At 44.8% G+C, this 8,068-nt stretch overlaps 1 long non-coding RNA gene across 1 annotated transcript in view; it reads left to right on the top strand.

The window, feature by feature from the left end:
• The first annotated feature begins 6,650 nt into the window (after positions 1-6,650).
• Positions 6,651-8,068, top strand: part of LOC109507322 (uncharacterized) — a 6,362-nt gene continuing 4,944 nt past the window's right edge. The window contains exon 1 of the long non-coding RNA XR_002166445.1: positions 6,651-6,799. This is a non-coding gene — a long non-coding RNA (uncharacterized LOC109507322). The remainder of the gene's footprint in view (positions 6,800-8,068) is intronic.

Genomic DNA, 8,068 nt, shown 5'->3' with positions numbered 1-8,068 from the left:
TTGTCTTCTGTGAACCGGGAAGTAGCCTGTTGGCTAAAACAATGGATCACTTCACGAAACATTCGCCAAAGGCAGTGACAGTGCTCCAATCACGCACAGATCGCTGCATCGCTTTCTGCACAGAGATGATTTGAAGTGAAATGTGAGCGCGCCAAATTTAAAAGGAATGAGAGAAGTCGCTTTGATTGACAGCGAATTGAGTCAGGTGTGTTCACCCCCTCAGTAGCGCATACCACACTGTTTTTTTTTTTTTTTTGTTTTTTTTTTAATACTGTGAAATTACCAACAATTGGTCAAATAAATATTTATTTTCACTTTAAGTTTAATTTTACTTGGTTAATGATGTTCACTCATTACTTTTACCGGTGTCTCTTTCAACCGCAATTACCCGCCCCTAGTGAAGCAGTTCATTCCAAACTGAGGTGAAATGGAGACTTGGCAGGGTGTAGTGGTTTGTTCCATTGGGAAGATCTGGCCTTAGGATGTCTTGACATTGAATGCGGGTGAGAACACTTTAGCGATGGTGAAATGCCACATTGCGGTGTGCCTCCAGATGAGACCAATTGAACCCAAGGTCAGACGGAGGTGACGGAGGAAGCGCGAGAGCGTGAAAGCAAGTTTGGGGCAGAATGTTATTGCAAAAGGAGTGGCCATTTTACACTTCCCCCCCACCCCAAGCTCGCGTGTGAATAATGCATGAAAAGGCAAAGAAAATGTCCGTCGCTCTGCAAACTTTGGTTCAACGATTGGAGACGAGAGGAGAATAGTTAAAACATTTTCCTCCCGCACGGAGCAAAGCTTTTGGGTCAGCAAAAATACTAATTTCCCATCTTTCTCACTGAACCATGTCAGTTCTCGCTCTTTATTGCAGCCGTCTCGGCTTCTCGCTTCTGTCGCAGAAGTGCTGAAGTCAGTAAACTTTCTCAGATTTGTTTCTGCGGAGTGTAAGCACAAGTGTGAAATCTTACCGCCCTGCTAGATTAACCGGCCAATGACAGGGGCTTTTCACGGCCCCACTTCCATCACCGAGGAGTGACGCGCTCCACCTGGAATTCTTTTATTTCACCGCTGGGAATTATCGGTGTAAGAGAGCCGCTTGATCACGCGCTCTGCCACTTCTCCAATCACAAGCAAACCAAGCGAGGATTCCCGCAGAAATTGGAGATGGTTATCAGTCATTTAAAACCTGACACGGAGCGATAGTCGCCCATGAGAGGAATGTCAAGGAGGGATTTACTGTACGAGGGCCTGTGAAATAGGTGGCCATTTATGCATTTAGTGGAGCAAGACTGTGATTTGCAAGCAACAGGTCTGCAGATCAAAACGATGATTCACTGGAAAACGTTAAGTGGCCTGGTTCTCCTGGTTCTTGATATCACACTTTTTTGGCGGAGCATGTTTCCTGTTTCAAACCCACTCCCGCAGCTGTCTCAGCTTTGAAGGGTGCTTTCTCCAGATTGCATGTTTAGCGCTTTCCATTAACGCCGATGTTTTGTTCTTAGTCATTCTTGGGTGTTTTTTTTTTTTTTGGGTGGGGCAGGTAGAAAAATTGCTGCAGAACGTATCAATAGTTGTGCTTACATCGTGAGAAAATAAAACTACGCTCACTATTTAACATGAAGGAGTCTCGGTCTTGTTCCGTGGCCGCCACGGTAGAGCCGTCGGACACTTGGCAGAACATTTCACTTCAGAATGTCTTCATACTCTTGAGATTCCCATTGTACCCTGCACAGATTTGAGGCACACTGTCGGATGGAGCAAAGCAGCCCCTGAAGACAACAGGGCCTCTTCCATATTTTGAGCCGAGTGGCGCATTTTTGTTCCAAAATGCCTTGATAGATAGTGTTGGGATTTCATAGCATACAACATCTATTGAGGCACTCTGTGAAGGCGGCAAAGTAGCCTGGGAGAAAAAAAAAAGAAGAAAAAAGCTCAGCCTACTCCATGATTACAGTACAAAAGGTACAAACACATCTCATGTTCGCTCTACCTTATGCATAAATGTAAAGCTGTAAATTATCCTTATTTTGCGAAACATTTATGACCTGTGAATGGCAGATTGCAAGATGAAGTTGCATTTTTAAGGATAATGAAGTCCTTTTGGGGAAAACCTCATTCATTTAACACCTTTCAGGTTCTGCACACATTTTAAATTCATCGTTTTGCCTAAACTAACCCTACGGTGGTTTTCCTTCAGGAGACGAGAGCGCCTGAGGATCTACCTGACTGGGAAGCAAGCCTTTTGTCTTGCAGGCTCTTATCTGCACCAAAACCAGCAGAGGCACATTTGCAGTCACATTCAGATAATGGGACAGAGGGGGGTGCATTGGGGGGGCGGCAGGCATGGGGTCTTCCCACTGCGCAAAAAAAAAAAAGCCACTGGTGAATTTTCACAATTTGGCAGGCTGGGGATGGGAAATCAGGACGTAACCTTACTGGACCATTGGAAGCGGGAAAATTGGAAATTTATTGTGCAAGGGAAATGTCTTTAATTGCAAAGCCGAAACCAGTAAAAGGCAATCGGCATCATCAGCACAAAAAAAAAAGGGGTAGGCAGGGAGAAAAGTCCATCAAACAGTCCAGCTTCTCGGAAGTTCTTTAAATCAGGCAGCGAGATCCAGCAAGACAAAAGTAATAATCCAAAAAGAGACCAAGACGATCCATCATTAAGTTGGGACCATTTTGATTTCAGAAAAAGAAGCAGCCATTCATGTTTTTGGAATGTGAGAGGAAACCGGAGTACCCGGAGTAAACCCACGCAGGCCTGGGGCGAACATGCAAACTCCACACAGGAAGGCCGGAGCCGGGATCAAACCCACGACCTCTGCACTGTAAGGTCGACGCGCTAGGTAGGTATCAGAAGAGGATGGATATTTTCAATCCAAAGTATCAGGAACCATAATTTGTGCCTGCGGCATCGGCTAAATCCTATTTGCTTCCTTCGGTATCGGGAATCATATTTTACTCCTTGCGCAATGCGGCTAATTGCGGGGGATGAAGCAAAGTGTTTGTGTTGCGTCGTCAGATCGAATCTAATAAAGTGTGACTGCCTCGAGTCGCGACACGCAAAGAGACATTGAACATTCATGCTTGCGGTGTAAAAAGAGCCAAACTGCCGGGCAACAAATCACATAAATGCTTCATGGCAGCAAACGGAGTGGGTGCGCGACCCACAAGGAGCCTCATGCCGACGTGCGCGAGATCCATATTCAACGCGTTTCCATTGGTCCTTATTAAGAGCAACAGCTTCAGCACCGGTTGGATCCCCGATTCCCACCCCTGCTGCCGCTCAACCTCCCCGCTCCCCTTCATCCCGGCGACTTTGATCCTTCCGACCCGCCTCGGCACTCGACTGTCTTGTTTGCTCCTCGTCAGGCATTTTGCCAGGGAACATCTGCAGCCCGCTTTGAATGTAGGATGGTTCCTCCGGCGGAACGGGCGGGTGGGATGGGACAGCGGGGTAATTATCGGTCAAAGTCGTCAATGCCGTCATCTCTTCAGAGGTAGTCTGCTAACATCCCACTTGAGGGTGTGTGTGTGGGGGCGGGGGGTCCTGTCAGACTAATCAGAATTTTTACCCAGCGGTGGATGAAAAAAAAAACAAAAAAACAATGGCTGTTTACGCGTTTGAAACCTGACATCGAATGAGGAGCTTATTCACGCTGACAGGATATGACAGAGTAAATAAAGGTGCTCGATGGCCCCCGCGGGTATCTCTAAAAGTTTGCCTCCTTGTGATTTTTTTTTTTTTTTTTAAAGAAAACAAAAATGCCAAAGTCGGTCTCATTTCAGAACAATCAAGCGGCGCTGAAGGAATTAATTGATTTCCATTGTGCTCTGTTATAAGGAAAAGGCCATAGGCCATCGTCATGAAAAAAAAGTGTTCTTGTCATTGCACGTGTCCATGTTGAGGACTCTGAGAAAGAAGCCCCAGAGGATGAAAAAAGTAAGGACCTTTATGTAATATAAACGCTCACTTTCATATCATTCTCACTGATGAAACATGATTGTCAATAATCATATCTGTTACATTTAGTGCCATAAGGATTGTGTATCACATATCTGGTGTCGTGTGAATCTTTTGTTCCTCGTGTATCACGGATCTTACTTGGTACCTCAAGTATCATGAAAGAAACCGCATTTGGTGCCAGGTCAATTTCTAGGACCGTATGGGCCACAGACATTTTTCAGTACCTTACGTGTCAGGAGGCTTTTGCTCTGAGGAATGAAACTTATTTTTTTTTGTACCTGAAGAAAAGAACTACATTGACAAGTATGACTGATTCATGATGCTTGAGGGCAGTACAGGGATCAAACACTTTTTTCCACCGGGACAGTTTTCTACCTGTTACGTCATCAACTGCCTAGTGTGACCACATCTAAATCTGTCGAATCCGATTTTTTGTCTTTTAAGGCGATAATAGTTACATAGCAGAGAGTTGGCATGGTGTTTTTTGAAGGCTTTTCAAACTTGATGGTTTAATAGCATCTAAGTGTGAGACCTTGCCACAATTAACATCAGTCTTGTCCAGCCTGGCTCTCTTAGAATGTGACAAGAAAATGAGCCTGGCGCGCAACGTTTCGTCCTGCCCTCCGATCAGACACCGGCAGCGTTTTGCTACAAAACAAAACAGATGTCGGACTAATGACCCACTCGCGGACTTGAACGACAGTCGAAATAGGTTTAGAAGCAACGTGGAATCAGATAAATGGACGTAATCTCGTTGCGCCGGGGTCGCTGGCCGGGAAATGGCCGCTGACACCTGAGACCCTGCAATGCGTCGAGGCTCCGTCGCGGATGGTCATACATCTCCATTTGACATGACAAGTCACGCGAGTGAATTCTTCAGCGAGAAGGAAGTGCGAGAGAGAATCTCAGGGTGGAAATTAGAGGAGGTGGGGGGGCGGGAGGAGCCAATTAAGACATCATGAGTTTGTTTAAGACGATAAAAATGTGCTTCGGAGATTGTTTAGGTCTCATTAAATCAAGGTGGACTCTGAAATCTCATCCGCAAAGGAACGGAGAGAAATACAGAAACACCATTGGAGGCAATGAGAGAAATGTAGCGCAAGACACTTGAAATTATAGCTCTTAAAATAGAAAAAAATTTTGGCATGCTTACATGCTATTTCTGCGCGTTCTTAGCTATAGGCCTGCGGGAGATGTCCATTCTTCAGGTGCATTTGTCTGTCGTATTTGTCTAAAATGCCCGGTTGCGCTCTCGTACATCAGTGACACTTGGTGAATGCAACGAAAGAGCCATGTCGTACTGTGATAATTCCCGCCACCACCTGCAAGGGACCGGCTTGGAGGCACATCGCAAACCATCAAGAGTTGAAAATAAATGTCAGCGCACATGTCACTGCGGAGAGAATGACATGACACCGACAGGGCGTGAACAGACCTCTGTCGGGAGCTCAACCATATTTGATCAGTGCTACATCATTTCTGTCCCATATTTAATAATTCATGGATCAGGCAAGTAACCGTGTTTGATAACGTAAATATCAGCCGATATTTAAAATATCAGGAACTATTTTCGGGACCTCTTTGTACGTATACAGAAAGGAAAGGAATCATATTTTTCTTGTCACTCGAGGTACTAAATTATGGACTGTAAGTACAACTCAGCCCGCTGCTAACAAAGAACCAGGAAAATGCGGCAGAAACCAAAAGCGTTTGCAAAAGGAACGAGAAAACGTAAAAAATGCCCTCTGATGCCACCTGCTGGAGACAAACAGAAAAAGGATCATGAGACCTTAAGTACCTGATGTAACACAACCGGAAGCAAAACTTGAGTATTCGGAAAAGGGACACTGGTCGATTATTCGGGACCTCAAGAATCTAGAAAGGAATCATGTTTTGTAATTTATCTTTCAGACACCATAATTGGTCCATTAAATACCAGAAAAGGAACATAATACTTCATCTGAGGCAATAAACAAACACAAGTTGCATAGCGAGGACATTCATGAAGCCATTAAATAAAAGTTAACCTTGACAGTAGAAAAACATACATTCATCCACGTAAATAATGGCGATTGAATTCTCCTTGCAATTTCCGACTTCCTCGAAATAGGCTGCGTCTTGGTATACTATTTAGACAGCTCCGCTGAGTTCAACGAGACCTGATCAAATTTGTCTTGTTCAACGGCCAGATGTACATTTGGTGAACTTTCATTTGCCTTGTTGGCTAATGAAAGGCAAATTCCGGCGGTGTGTGACATGCGGATATTATGATTTATTCCTTTAATTAAGTTGCAGAATGTGACAGATTAGTCATGCCAATTACATGCTGATCAAACATATACATTACTCATCGGCGTCCAAGTTCTTCGACGGGCCCACACATGCACGGGCATTGCTCCAAATCTGCATAATTGTAAAACTAAATATTTTATTGAGCGCGTGATCTTTGGGTCATTTGTAATGCTACCCCTTTAGAATTATGCAAAGTCTGCAAGAATAGCATACCTCCCCCAAGGCAATTTGCCGCCCTTTGTTCTGCATGTGACAACTTTATTGATTAATCAGTTATAATATTTGGTCCTATCTAAAGTAAAAGAACTCCTTATGTTTATTCAAATTTTAGACGCAGCTATACTATAGGGAATACAATACAATACAGCTTTGTTTATATCGAGCAGCTGTAACAAAGCGCTTTACAGAACATTTAAAATACTACATCCAAGAAGTCAGAATATTGTTCCATATGTAAGGTGCACCAGATTATAAGGCGCCCTGTCGGATTTTGAGAAAATGGAATGCTTTTAGGTGCGCCTTATAGTACGGAAATACGTAACTACATTTTGTACATTATGAACATAAACCATTTTTTGGGTGCATTCTGGACCTGGAACCATATTGAATATCATATATGAGGAACCATACATGATATATTTTGAAGAGCATATTGGGTACTCGAGCGAACCATATTTGTCACCCAAAGTGTCAGGGACATCTGTGAGCGACTGTAAAGTCTCAGGATCCATTCTTGTCTGTATTCATCAGGGGGGAAACGGCCGTTTACTTTGTGTGTAGTGTATCTGGAATGGAAGCATATTTGGTACCTTTTGTCTCAGGAACCTTATTTAATATAGTGAGTGCAGAGACTATATTTAGTGGCTCATCATCAACCAACAAACGACTAAACAAAACACTCGCTCTGGCATTCGGACTCAGAAGGGCTAAATATGAAGGAGTTGCTGTTTCTGGCTGCGCTGCCCTTTCCAACCCATTAGCATGAGCCTCATGAGCACTCACACGCCCATTGTACTCCTACACGGCGTGTCCATCACGTGCGAATGCTCAGCATTCAAGTGAGTATCACGTTGCAACAAACAAGCAGATCTTTTCCAGTCAGTCATTAGAGTCAAAACAGCAGCGGGGTGAGCTAATTGCAGTGCAATAGCGGGAGAGGAAATGGACATCTTTTGACTGGCATCGGTCGTCCCTCGTGTTACGTTCCGCCAATTTCACGGCCGTGGCTCTTACGTAAAGTTGGAGGCGACAGTGTACACACACGCTGCCATCAATGTCACCCCCCCATTCCCGATTCACCCACTTCCCCACACTGTTGTAATTAATCGTCTATCTCTAGGGCACGGAGATAGCGAGGCGGCGGGGGCAAAAGCTGAACGCAGGACAGCATAATCTGACATTGATGTTCCAGCAAAAAAAAAAAAAAAAAAAAAAACATGGACGTCCTGCTTCACCTTTCTTTTGTTCCCAGGGATGGGAAGTGGTGTGTGAAAGGAGTGTAATTAATGGACCTACAAATCGCTGCGGTTGGGTTGAATGACAATCTATCTGTTGCGGGGCAGCAGCCTTTGTTACTGTGGCAACGGCGAGCTCCTGACAGGTGATGGTGTATTTTTTTAAATGCTAATGAAGCACAGCGCCTCGCCGGTTCGCACCGTAGGGGCCAACGTGTTGGGCATCCTTCGGGGGTTGGGGATGGTGGTGCGACTTGGGGAAGAACGGGCAGGGGGGTATTAACGCTCTTGATCATCGACGAGGCCGGCAGCAGGTGTGAAGGTCGAGAAACTGCATCGGCTTTGCTTCCCC

This window comes from Hippocampus comes, unplaced genomic scaffold, assembly GCF_001891065.2.
Source record: "Hippocampus comes isolate QL1 unplaced genomic scaffold, H_comes_QL1_v1.1 scaffold105, whole genome shotgun sequence".
NCBI classification, from domain to species: Eukaryota; Metazoa; Chordata; class Actinopteri; order Syngnathiformes; family Syngnathidae; genus Hippocampus; species Hippocampus comes.
This window is presented reverse-complemented; position numbering and strand designations above follow the sequence as displayed.